The following is a 14,048-nucleotide window of genomic DNA, read 5'->3' on the forward strand; positions in this document are numbered from 1 at the left end:
TGATCAGGAATCAAACTTCGATCTTCTGGATCACAGGTCGATGCTCAACTGCTGAGTCACGCCGGCCGGGCACCCTCTATTGTTTTTTTAAAAAAAATGGCGAAGGCTCCATCACACAGCATTTGATTACCAGAGGCAGAAATGATGTAGGAGGCAGAGAGAGGCAGAATAGGACTCCGATTCCTTACCCACGGTGTCCTGATAGAACTATGGGAACAGCTCAGGCTTGCAGGTGAGCCCTGGTGCAAACCCTGGTTCTCTCACCTGCTAGCTGTGTAATAAGAACTTTATTGAGACTCAGTTTCTCCTCTGGAAAATGGGGACAACTTCTACTTTGCAGGGTTGCTGTGGAGACTAATTAAAGGAGTATCAAGTAAAGCTCTTAATATATTAAGTACTCAATAAATGCCAGCTGCTTTCTCCTTCTGTCTAAATCTCTTGGCCTCTTTAGTGTCATAGAGGGTGCACCCAGCCCTCGTAGGACCTCTCCATTCTCTGATGACCAAGCACCAGAAGCTCACCCCTTCTCCAAGTTCAGCCCCTGCTCACCCACAAGAGACCGGGGCATGAGGCTTACAGTTGTGAGTATGCAAAACACAGAGTTTATTCCTGTATTATTGTTCATTAATTATTATTTTCCATACAAACAACTGTAAACCTACCTTTGCCCCACCCTGTATTTTGTAAAAGAAAAAAGGGAAAGACTGCAATGTGTACTGAAGCTGAAGCCAATATAGATGTAAGTACATACATGGTGGTAGAGTCATAGAACCCTTTGGAAAGCACACCGGAGGTGCTATTGATGGTGGTTACCTTCGGACAGCAGACCTGGGAGAGAGGGGAGGGAACATTGACCTTTTAGCTTTTTCCCTTTGTCTTTGTAATTCTTTTGTAAACATGTATTACAATTTTTAGTAAGCTTTTAAAAATTTGTAGTTGTAAAAACAACAAAATTTATCTTAATTATTTCCAAGTGTACATAGTTCAGTAGTGTTAAGTATATTCGCATTGTTATGCAAGCAATCTCTGCAACTTTTTCATCTTGCAAAACTGAAGCTAGACCCATTAAACAGCAATTCCCTATTTGCCTCTAAGCCCAGCCCCTGCCTGGTAACTACCATTTTACCTTCTGTTTCTATGAATTTGACACTTTTCTATGAATTTGATTCCTATAAGTGGAATCAGACAGTATTTGTCTTCTTTTGTCTAGTTTATTTTGCTTATCATATCCTCAAGGCTCATCCATATTGTAGCATGTCAGAATTTCCTTCCCTTTTAAGGCAGAATAATATTCCATTGTATGTGTACACCACATTTTGTTTACCCATTCATTCATCAAAGGACATCTGGGTGGCTTCCACTCCTTGCTGTTGTGAGTAGAGTTTCTGTAAACATGAGAGCGCAAATATTTCTTTGAGATCCTACTTTCAGTTCTTTTGGATATATATCCATAAGTGGGCTTTAATGAGCTTTCAAAAAGTATTTAACCAGTGCATTCACCTGTGGCAGCAGAGGTGTTATTAGGCAGACACTCTGTGGGCCAGTTGAGCTGAGTAGTCTGAGGCCATGGTTTTTACTTTACCAGCCTCCTGGGGGCTTAGCAATTTCATCCTGGCCTCCTGAGTCTTTCCTTTGCTCAGGCAGGAGGGGCCTTAGCAGGCTTGTGAACCCGCTGCTCCCTGCCTGCATTAATTCGGCACATTTCTATAGCTCCCTGAAGGAAGAGACGCTTCAGCAACATTTAATTAGCGGCCAGGAACATGCTTTCCCAAGGACACGACTTATTTCTCAGCCAGCTGTTGCCAGTTGCTTCCTAGCAACATGCAGCACTCACATGTGATTGCTTCTCTCCAGACAAGGGGGGGGGGGGTGACTGGTCTACCTGCTGTCACAGCTGAAGGGGGTGAGGGTGGGACCCTGGGTCTAGGGCTGATTCTCCAGAGGAAGTGAGTGATCTGAACCTGTTACTCCTGCAAAGCCAGATATGGTGCTAAAACCTCTTGAGCCTTGAACTACCTTCCCCGCCCCTCCTTCAAGCTCAGGATTAGAAGGCAGAAAGAATGTCAGCAGTGGTAACGCAGACAGAGCAGTGCGGTCTAGAAAAGTCCTCTGGGATTGTGAAGTACAGCTGAGGAAGTCTCACCCCACAATGGGTAGGGCCTGCCTTTCAGAACAAGGGTGTGTGTGTGTGTATGGCGGGGGGGGGGGGGGCTGGGACCACTCTGGCTTGGGCAAGGGGAAAGGAAAGTCTTATTTCAAGTGGCCCTCTAACTGCTTTGGGTTTCTAGGGGCTTTGGAAAGAGGGAGAGAGAAGGGAAATGTCAGCAGCAGCTGAACTTGCTGTTACTCAACAGGTCTGAGCGATGGTTGCTCAAGCACCAGACTTCAGACTGTTCGTCCCAGGGCTTCTGCAGAGGTTGGAAACTGGATGCTTTGAGACGAGGTGCTGCTCAGTGACATGCTCTGTTTGGCATACATGGTGTTTTTACAGTCTTGAAGATCAGTAGAACATCATGCTTTTTTATGTGGTCAGGAGGCCCACCGTCCCACAATGGGGCCCTCTGGACTGAGCATGTGAGCCTCTGGCTTGCATAGCCCACCTTACCCACCCAGGGGTCTGTCCGGTGTGTGACCCCTGCATCCTCTGCATCCACAGTGGTGAGTGAGGTTGCATCTGCAGGGGTCCCTGTGTGTGTACTCATTTATTCCACAAAATTTCTTGAGGTTCTTCGGAGTATCAGAGACTGAGCAATTGAAAGGACCAGTAAGTTGTGTCTTTGCAAGTCCTGAGTTATGGACCAAATAGGGAAGCTGACAGAAAGCAGGCTGGGGGTTCACTGAGAGATGGTGCAGAACAGACCCAGGGCGCCTGGGCCACATGGTGGCGTCATGGAAGGCTTTGAGTAGAGATGCCACCTGAATGGAATTCTGAAGGAGAGGACTTTGCTTGGTGATGGGAAAAGGGGAGAGAAGGGGCCCTCACCCAGAGGCATAGTGGCTGAGAGTTTGTCACACCTGGGAAGCAGGGAGGGGCCAGCAAGGAGGCTGTTGAGGTGACAGGAAGTGAAATATCTGTGTGGAGGGGATCTCTGAGCTTCTCCCTCCCACAACACCTGCCTTTGTAGGTGCAGAGATGGCTCCAGGTTGGGCTTCTGCCTTCCAGCCAGCCTGCCCTCTCACCGCCTTCCCCGCCCACTTTGTTCCTGCCTTCTCCCACCCTGACCAGCTCCTCAGAACTGGCAGCTGGACTCTATAACCTAAGTAGAGGCTTGGCCTGGTGCTGGCACACGGAGTCATTGCCCAGTAGGTGACAGCTATTGTTGGATAACAGGGCTGGTTGAAAACTTGGCTTCTCTCCAACTTGCTGCCTCTCAGACGGTGCTCTCAGCATTGGGCACCATTGCCGGTGGCTAGCTCAGCCTTGGTCATCAGCCAAGCAACACCTGACCAGGCCTCAGTCCTCTGCAGCCTGTTGGGGATGGTCAGGAGTGCTGGTGGCCTGGCAGTGGCTGAGGGGTGGAGAGCTTTGAGGATCTGTAAAATATCTTCAAATATTTTGAAGACAATATTGGAGGGGAGGGGAGGGGTGAAGAGGAGGGGAGCTGTTGTATGGGGGGGAATGAGGGAAGACAGAGTTAGGGTGGGAAAGGTGGTGCCCCGCCAAGACTGGGCCCAGGAGGAGGCCAGTGGTGAAGGGAAGGTACCAGCTATGGTTGGTTGGTGGTGCTCGTGAGACATCCAGTGAGGGCATCCACAGGAGAGATGGGCATGAGCCCGGAGAGCTGGAGCTCTACACCGGAGATGAGGGGTGAGGAGCCAGAGAGGGGCCAAGATCACCCAGGGGAGTGTGTTGTTTGAGGAGAAAATAGAACAACTGAGCTAAGATCAACGGAGCAGCTACTGTGTGCCAAGCATGGTGTTCACACATTTGTTAATTCCTGAAATTCCTCACAGCAACACCATGGAGCAGAAACTGTTGTGGTCAGCACTTTGAAGACCAGGGCATGGAGATGGACATTGTGGCCCTCGGCGCTGAGCAGAAGAGCTGGCTGTGAGCCCGAGGGCTTTGCTTCCAAGCTTTCTGTTGAGAACCGGAGGCACCTCGGTGGCTGGTTCCCTTGTCACATGTTTCCACAGATCTAAGCCACAGCTCTGTGAGGGGGTAACAACATTCCTGTTTCCATGTAAGCACATGGAGGCCCAGAGACGTAGCTGCCCTAAATGACAGCCGGTGAATGGGAAGTCAGGATAGGCCCGTCTCCGGTTCTGATGCTCGAGCTGGTTTCATGGGCACATGCTGAGCCAGGCCAGATAATGAGGGAGGCGGGGACCCCAGCAACCTGAGGTGGGGTTCAGGTGACCAGACCCTGAGTGAAGCAGAGAACAGGAAGGACGAGGGCTGGAGGGACAGAATCCGGTGACCTGTCCCTGAGCGGGGAGCCTGAGCGCCTGCGAGTTTGGTCTGTAGAGTTCTGGTCCATACCTTCTCAGTCTCTGTCGTGTTGCCTCTCGGAGTCTGTGTCCTTATGTCTGAGTAGGGGAAGTAATACTGCCTTCCAAGGGTGGTTGTGAGGATGAAGTAAGAGACTGCACACTGGCCCCGACTGACCCATCGGTAGAAAGTGCTGGTCAAGGGCCGGGCCAGGCAGCTCCGATCAGGGCGCACACAGCTTCTCCCTGGGTCTGGGCGGGTACAAGTGAGCGTTTGAAGGGTTAACCTGGCATTTTCAAGTCAGTCTACCCATGGTGAGAAAGGACTAGCCTTTCCCATTTCTAGAGAGACCTTGGGAAATGAAGACCCTTGGTTATTGATGAAGCGAAAATAGGGAGCCTCCACCTCTCAGTTCTCCTGCTATGCAGGCAAAGGCCGCCTTGCCTCAGCCTGCAGACACCTGCGCGGGAGCCACGCAGCGGGGGGCCTGGCTCGGGGCGGCTGTGCAGAGGAAGGCCGTGGAAGACTGTCCCCTCCACACCTTCTCTAGAAAACACAGAGTGGCTGTGCTCAGGCCACTCAGTGCTGCGGGCCGCAGAACGGAGGGCAGCCCAGCGCTGCAGCATCACCGTGAGGCTGCGTGATTCAGAGGCTCCCCGGCTTCACCGTCACGGCCTTCGGTCACCTGTGCAGTGACGCTGGTGGGCTCGCCCCACAGTTCTACTTCTCACACCCACTGAGTGACATTGTCATTTGTTCAGTCTCCCAGCATTCGAACCTCTTTCTGGGTTTGTGGGATTCTACATTTTATGAGTTCTAACAGGGAGCGAAGACCCTCTTCCCTGTCGGGCATTGCAGCTGAGGCTCTGCCCGTCAGCGCGCCCATGCCAGACTTCAGAGCCAGCTGCCCAGGGGGGTGGTGTGGAGCTCCCTCTCTAGGGCGGTGGCCCCCAAATACTAATACTTCCATATCAAAACTGCGTTTTCTAAACACACTTCACATCTGGAAACAGCATAAAATTGTTGAGATTTTACTGCTGGAATAATGAGGATTAGGCAAAATGATTTCCGCATTATGGAATAGGAAACCACTCACGACAGAGAATAGGGCTGTCACTGATGGCCGAAATTAGTGCGCAGGCCTTTGGTCTTTCACTAGATTCTTAAGATCCATTTGTAGTTTTCAGGATGCTTTCTAGAGAGTGTTTGTTATACATGTGCTTCTTGGTCTCCTTATTAGAGTGCAAACATGGCGTTGAAGGCCCTGCTTGACTTAAAGGGGGATCTGCTGCCTGGCGTGCCTTCTGGGGGGTCAGAGCGAATGCAGGATGGCTGAACAGAGCTTGGATTTCTTGGGCCCTGAGCCAGACACTGTAAAATGCTTTGCATATGTGAACTAGCTGAATCCTGTCAGCTCTCTGAAGTGCCTAGATCAGTGATTTTCAACCAGTGTGCCACAGAATTTTAAAAACATGCAATATCTGACTACTCAGGGGCACTGAGCTCTTTTCCCTTAGATTGTCAAATAAAAGTGACACCCAGCACAGCAATAGATGTCTGATGTGCGTGAATCAAAATTATACCTATTTTTTTGTCAGATCGGCAAAACACTTTGGTGTGCCACTGAATTTTAGTAATTAATTTATGTGTGCCATGAGATGGAAAAGGTTGAAAATCACTGGCTTGTATTATTGTTTTCATCTTATACATGAGAAGGAACTCAGGCACAGAGAAACTAAGTATCTTGCCAAGGGTTGCAATTCAAAGTGCCGGAATTCAAATTGGACTTCAGAGCCTGTTGCTCAGCCTTGTGAGGGGTCTCGGGGAAGGACCTGGGATAGAGGAGGGCAGATGGTGTATCTGGGACTCACGCTGTCAGCAGCGGCCAGGTGGGCAGGCTGAAAATCCCCATCTGAGCCACAGATCCACACCAGGGGGAACGAGGGGAGATGGTCCATGGGATAAAGGCCGTCTTAGAGACATTGCATCTCGGGCCGGGGAGGGCTGGTGGCAGATGGGCAGCCGTGGAGCCCAGCCCTGACCAGCTGTTGTTTTCAGAGGAGGGTGAGTGCATGGTGACAGCTGGATTAGGTGTACTCAGCCATCTCAGTGGCCATTGGGTGGAGACACGCAGTGGACCCTTCTGACTAGCCCTGCTAACGCCTCCAGGCCCTGGGAGCTTAGTGTTTGCTAATCTCCATCCCCATGGCAGCAGGAGGTGGCAGGGCCATCACTGAGGCTCTGGACTCTTCCCACCTCCCCATGGCCCATGGCCAAGGAGCTTTATCCAAATGATCAGAGAACCTCCCCCTTCAGGATGACGGCACAGAGTCTGACTGGAGTGGACAGGATCCCTCCTGTTCTACTGATTTCCTCTCATGTCTTCTATATCCCCCTGGATTTGGGTCTCTTGATTTCATTTGTTTTGTCTGCCCTTCTGTCTGTTTCCTGCCTTATTTCATAAAGGATTTAAAGCAGCTCTCAAGTATACACTCAGAATAATAGAGCAACAAAATAACTATCTGAGTAGCTGGGGCCAGAGGAACACATGGGTGAGCAAACAGACATATGGAGCGCTGGGGTTCCCGTGACCTTTGAGAATGCTGCTTCTGGAACCATTCTAGCCTGTCTGACACTGTAAAGCTTAGGATGGCATTCTGGGCATATTTCCTTTTTCATAATTTGTAAGTAGTTGGTATACCTATTTGCAGAGGAGAGAGGTGTCTCATTCCCCTGGCTGGAAACACACTGAACTGCAGAAAACCTGTGAGCATGCTCCACTCTGCCTCTAAAGCAGAGTCCCAGCGGAGAGTTCTTGGGAGCAGAACATTGGTGGTTCTCACAGAGTTTGGGTGGGGCACAGATACATGAAGATAGAGAATGGTGCCAGCTTCTTGCCAGGAGAAGCCCGGAGGTGGGAGGCTGGCAGAACAGGGCAAGGGGAGAGGGGCAGCAGTTGGGTGGGCCCTGCTGCTGGCATCTGGTGGGGTACTGGTAAGTGGGACATCCCTAAAGTTCCTGTGCTCAGTTTGCACTGTGGAGCCAACATCGCTGGTACCCCATTCACCTAATGGGGCTCAGGAGTTCCCAGAGTAGGAGGCTGGGTGGGATGGGCCACAGGGCCAGGAACTGAGATGGGTGGAGAGAGGTCAGCCACAGCATGCACATGCTTATTGCTGAAGGGGCCAAGTTCAGGATCTTTGGGGAGCAGACTGCAGAACTCCTGTGTACAGGATGTTTTTTAGGGCGTGGCCCAGGATTGATGCCCATGGAAGGGAGAGGAAGCAGCAGGGTTGGGTAGAGAAAAGGCAAGCTGTGGTACAGGCCCGACAGCCTAACCCAATCAATGGGGTTCAGCCGGAGTTGAAAGTGCCTGTCAGAGCTGGCCAGTTTGGCTGAAGTCGCCACGCCCTTAATCGGGCCTCCATCTGTCACTGGGGGTGCCATTGGAAGTGTGGCTGGGACAAGACAGCTCTCTGCAGCTGTCCCTGGGGCAGATAGCTCTCCCAGCAGCTGGGCAAGAGGCTCTTCCTTGAGTTCGGATCTGGGCAGCACAACTTTGTGTCCACCACAGAAAGGCCCAGGGCAGAAGTCTCTGCGTAGGTTGGGGGTTCTCCAAAGAGCCCTCCCTGGGCCCATGCAAGAGCCAGCCTGTCATAACAGATGTAACAAGCAGCGTTGGCCAGGGGGACAAGCTTCTCCCTTTTAGCTCGTTCAGTCCCCATCCCAGCCCTGGAGAGTGGAGGCGGAGTCTCAGGTGCGGGGGAGGAGAAGCTTTGAAACTGCTCCGAGGTTGAAGTTTTATTACAGATATGACCGGACTTTGGATTCCTGAGAGTTGTAACTATAAAAATGGAATTTATTTTTACAACTAAAAGTATCCAGAAAGCCATGGACTCTTCCTGAGATGGAGGTTCAGGGAGATAGAGAGGCTAATCTGACAGTTGATTTGAGGCAGTAATAGGAGAAAAATAAAGTCATATCCCATTAGTACTCCAAGTTCAGCATGTTTCCTGAACTTGTCCCTCAAGAGGGGCTGCACAGAGCTGCCTGTGTCCTGGGGGGCGGAAGGGGGGGAGCACAGGAGGCGGTTGGCCTGCCCTCTGCTTGTCTGGTCTTGGGAGGCTGTGAGCCCACGTGGTGACCCAGGTTCCTGCCTGTCTGAGCGATGTGAGCTCTGATTATAGGGGTTATGAGGGCTCTAAATAACCACAAAGTACTTTTCAATCAGACAGAAAACGGTGAGAAATGCATTTTCGTTAATGCCCCAATTACCCCAACTAGGACAAAAAAATGTGTTTTGCCTGCTCCTAGGGACAGGCTGTCAGGATCCCGATTGTCCTCTCCAGGAAGTAGCTCCGTGCTCAGCTCGCACAGCCACAGGGCTGGAGGGTCCTTGCAGTGGCTGAGGCTCATCTGCCTCCTGAGGGCCCAGGATGGGAGCCCCATCTGTCCCTCAGAGTCAGGGCGCACACAGCCAGGGCGCCTGTGACAATCTGGGGCTGCTGCAGCTCACAAAGCCCTTCTGTTATACACCCCCCATGGCAATTTCAGTGTTTCTTGGCCTGCTTCAACCCCAAAAGAGCAGTTTTGCCTCCTAAACCTCTCTTGGATTGGCCCTGCCATCACAGTCCTGATTGCTGTTCTCTGGCTGCCTCTCATCTCTCATCTCATCTTGAGGGGACTATTCATTTCTCTACAGCTTCTGGTGGCTTCTGGCAGCCCTTGGCTTGTGGCCCCATCACTCTAGTCTCTGCCCATGTGGTCCTCTGTCAGTGTAGTCAAATCTTCTGCCTCCATTCTACAAGGATTTGTGTGATCTCATTTAGAGTCCACCCAGATAATCCAGGATAATCTCCCCATTTTAAGGTCCTGAACTTTATCCCATCTGCAAAGATTATTTGCATACAAGGTGACATGTGCAGGTTCCAGGGTTAGGGTCTGATATCTTCGGGGGCCATTATTCTGCCTGTGCAGCCTCCTCACTTCACATCATGCTCTGTATGCACTTCACTGCACAGACTGTGTCATTTCCACACTCTGACCTTTGTTCATGCCATCCCCTCTGCTGGAAACTGCCCCCATTGCCCCTATCCCCCACAGTTGCCTTGTAACACTCTTATTGTGAGCTCAGGTGTCACCTCCTCTAGGAAGTGCTCCTTGATACCTCTTCTCATTACCCCCCCCTCCCCCCAGAGGTGCCTTGTTCTGTGTGAGCACTGGTGGCTTTCAAATGTAGTTTTTTGAATTTCTCCCCCCATTAGCCTCTAAGATGCTTAGGGCAGTTACCAGGTTTTAGACATATTTTACTTGAGTATTAATAGATTTTTGAGGAAGGCGGTAGGGGAGAAAGACTCTTGAGGAATGATTCTTGAGTCATCTGGCTTTTTAACTTAATTTAATTTTTGGCTGCAAATTTTAACAGTCTGGCTTAATCTACAGTTGGCTGGCTACGAGGGTGTAGGAGGGTGGGTGATCGGCTCCTGTGTAACATTTTCTGATTAAAATCACAGGGAAAAGGAGCTTTTAATAATAGTAATAGTAATAATAGTAATAGCAGCAAGATGGGCATGCATCTACATCCACACTGTGTCCCCCAGGGAGCCCAAGGGAGCAGTGTCCTGGATGAGCACCAGCTGTATACATCAGAGCACACAGTTATCTTAATGAATGATTCTGACAGCCCTGTGGAGGTGGGAGTAGTTGAGGTTCAGGTTGATGCAGAGCTGGAATACTTACCCAGCCATGTCTCCACATCCTGCCCTACCCACCCCAAGCAGGCCGGAAGGAATGGGCAAGGGCACAGAGGAGCTAATTGGTTTCCAAGGCACCAATCAGACCTTTGTCCCACCTCTGAGCGTCTCCCCTGCTTCAATCACTAGTATGTGAGTACCTGGACTTTCCTCCCAGCCATGAATGAGCTGTAGGCCCCTCATTCATGAGTGCCAGAGCCCTGTCCCACTCAACCACCTCTTTGTCCTGAGGGGGAATTGAGGTCCAATTGGGGAAGGGGAGTGTGGTCTCCAGCAGGCTACGTGCTAAGTCTGTGTTCAACTGGGTCTAGACAGCAGGTGTCCTGCTGGGCAGGCCCCTGGGACACCACGCTGCCCCTCAGTTGACATTTCCTTCGGTTCAAGGGGATTACACAAATCCAAGGTGGTTTAGCTGCCACAGGGCACTATGGAAACAGCACCGTGCTTTGTCTGCCCCCTCCCTCCAGCCAAGCAGGAATGACACCGAGGCTGACTTTTCTGGCAAGACTGGTTATGCTAAATTGCAGAGCATGTGCACAGTTTAATTTGAACCTGGGTGGACGAGGGGAGAAGCCAGATTAATTACCAAAACTAATTTCCGAGCCAAGTCAGATGTCTGCCCCGAGTGGACCACCAGCGGGGCAGTGGGGGGCATGTTACAGGGTCCGGGTGTGTCGAATGCCTATTAAAATGTTACGTGCATCCTTCAGTACACAGTTTACATAATGCCCGCCTGCAGCTTCCATGCATTGTTGATAAGCCAGTTCTTTATTTCTGTTTTTGTTGTATTTTAAGTGGTTCATTAATTAATCTGACTAAGCAACAACAGTGTGCACAGCGCCCTGTCCTGAAGGTGAAAAGGCAACAGTTACATGGTCTTTCCACCTGGTTCCCAGCTGTTCATGGCCTCTCCCTGGAGAGAATGCTGCCGTTTTGGGGAACATCCTTCCAGGTGTCCAGCGCATAGACATTTATGTACATGTCTCCTGTCCTTTTCTGTAAAAACTAGTGGCTGTGCTCTGCACATTGTCCTCCCCCTCTATTATTATTTTTTCCTTTCCCTTTTTAATCCTCACCCAAGGATATGCTGTTTTCTTCTTTTGATTTTTAGAGAGAGGGGAAAGGGAGGGGAGAGAGAGAGGGATGGGGGAAACTCGACCGTATGTGCCCTGACCGGGAATCGCACCTGCGCCTTTTGGTGTACGGGACAACGCTCCAACCAACTGCACCCCCGGCCAAGGCCCCCCCTTTACCTTTACTTAGCAGTACATCTTGGCCTGTGTCCGGGCTAACATTCCATTATATGGGTGCAATATAATATTTTTAGCTCCCTGTTGATGGACATTTAGGTTCCAATCTTTTACCATAACTCTCAGTGCCCCAGTGAATACATATCTTTGCATACTTGCTACACACGAGACAGAATATCTAAGATGCACTGTCCAGTATGGGAGCCGCCAGCCACATGTTGCTATTTATGCTTAAATGAATTTGAATTAAATGAACTTAAAGTCCAGTTCCTCAGCCATACCAGCCCATCTCAAGTGCTGAAGAGTCTCGGGGCTCGAGCACTTCCGTGGTGCAGGGGTTTCTGTTGGACGGCGCTGCTCTGCAGGATGAATTCCCAGGCGGGAATTAGGAAGCCAGAGGTCTGTACATCTTGAGTGTTGACAGACCGCCAGCTCTCCCTCTGAAGAGGCTCTCGCTGTTTATATTCTCCCCAGTAAGAGCTGAGAGGGAGAGCACTTTTAATTCCAAACAACCATGTGGAATGTTGTGGGGAAAATGAAATGGTCCCTGTGTACTGACTCCAAGGACGTTCTGTTTCTGTGGTCGCTGCCCACATTGTGTTATTCCAGCCAGACACCGCTGTTCTCTACGTACAACGGGCACACGTGTCACAGGGAGCCCCACACTGGCTGTGCCTGTCTGAGGCTCTGCCTCCCACCACCTTGCTGTGGCTGCTTCTCCCCACTTCTCAGCCTCTTCCCTCTCCTCTTCTGAGGTGCGGGGCTCCCCCACACCCTGACTCATGGCCCACCCTGTCTCAGGGGAGAGTGCTGTGTCCCCATGAATTCCCTGTCACCATGACACAGCCTTTACCAGGGGACCAGCCAAATCTCCATTTCCTCACTTCCCATTCTCCCCGCCCTCCCTTTGGTGAGTGGTGATGTCCACGTTGCCAGATCCAGTGGGCACTGCCCAGTCCTCATCTTGCTTGAGCTCCTGGCTGATCTCTCAGCTGCAGTCTGCACTCTGCCCCTTCCTTCTTGAAGTGTTCGCCCCTTTGCTTCCGAGACGCCACACCGGCAGCCTCTGATCGCTCCATCCCGTGCCCTTGGCAGTCTCATCCTGCCACATTTACAAGCCAGTCCTCACCTTTCTCTCGCTGTCTGTTCCTCCTGAGCAGTCTCATCCCCACCATGGCTGTGATTAATTAGCGTCATTTGGGGAATGACGGTCATGCATTTTAATTCCCACTTCCTTGATTACTAATAAGATTGAGCATCTTCATGGTTTGCATTTCCAACCCTAAGGACACCCCCTGATCCATTTGGTTGTCTCGCCTGCCACCTTCTCCACAATGCCTTCCCTTCCGTCCCTTAAGCTGAGGGGCTCATTCTCTCACTCTAATGCCAGTAACATTCATGCCTCATTCGTGGACGTTCTGACTAATTCAGCCACGTGCATGTCCAGCTTCCTTAGATCATGAGCCTAAGGGGAGCAGCAACAGTGTCCCATCTGTTCCCCCAGAGCCCAGCCTGTTTGTGCAGTCACCCATGTTTGCTCAGTTTGGTTGAATGGACAATTTCTGCTATGGCAGTGACCACTCCATCTCTTTGGGCTGATACTAAGCTTTAAAAAGCAATGTGTGTATCCAGAATCGGAAAAGAGGAAAAGAATAAAGGAGCCCAGGGGAAGGGATGTATGTGGTTTTTTTAATCATCACCTGAGGATATTTTTTCCATTGCTTTTTCAGAGCGTGGAAGGCGGGGAGAGAGAGAGGGAAACATCGATGTGAGAGAGACATCGATTGGTTGCCTCCTGCACCCCCCCCAACCGGGGCTGGGGATTGAGCCTGCAGCCCAGGTATGTGCCCTTGGACAGAATCGAACCCGGGACCCTTCAGTCTGTGGGCCGACGCTCTAACCACTGAGCCAAACCGGCCAGGGCTGCTTTTTTTGTTGTTTTTGCAATGGGCATGTCAGAGCCAGGTGTAGGCAGAGACGATTAGAAAATGGTTTCTGCTAACATCCAAGTGACATTCTGCCAGCATCCAGGTACTTGAGTGTTCAACAAGCTTGTTTTGGCAGTCAGGGTATGTCTTGGTGTCAGGTGCTGGCTTGGCAGAAAGAAGGGAAAACATTGCATCTGTGCTGAAAGGAAAGAAATTGTATTTGTCTTTTTGCCTGCGGAGGAGAGAAGAGAGGAGAGGAAGGGGAAGCTTCCCTTACATAGCCAGTCCTGCGGCACCAGCTTTGAGCCACCAGAAGCAAAACTGCAGATGCACTTAGAAATAATCCAGGACCTGCTGCCAGGAAACAGGGAAGCGTGTCACACAAGCTGATGCCAACACTTTGCTTGTGCCAATGTTTGGGACTGATGCTAGGCTCTGCTGCTTCTCTGCCTGCGGGAAGTGCCAGCACATGGCCCACCTGTGTTCTCAGGACCAAGCGGCCTGCTGTGAGAAGGGCCGTGGCAGCGGGACGGGCAAACAAGAACTGCTTTAATTGGTCAGCTTTTGGTGGCAGTGCCTGTCTCCCTGAGTAGGGTCCTGTCTTTGTGAGGCCAAGACCAAACAATCGAGAGGTAATATAGGTTAAGAGAGCACAGGTTTCATTGGCCACTCAGAGCCTGGACAC

Source organism: Miniopterus natalensis, chromosome 22 (assembly GCF_054644295.1).
Source record: "Miniopterus natalensis isolate mMinNat1 chromosome 22, mMinNat1.hap1, whole genome shotgun sequence".
Taxonomy (NCBI): Eukaryota; Metazoa; Chordata; class Mammalia; order Chiroptera; family Miniopteridae; genus Miniopterus; species Miniopterus natalensis.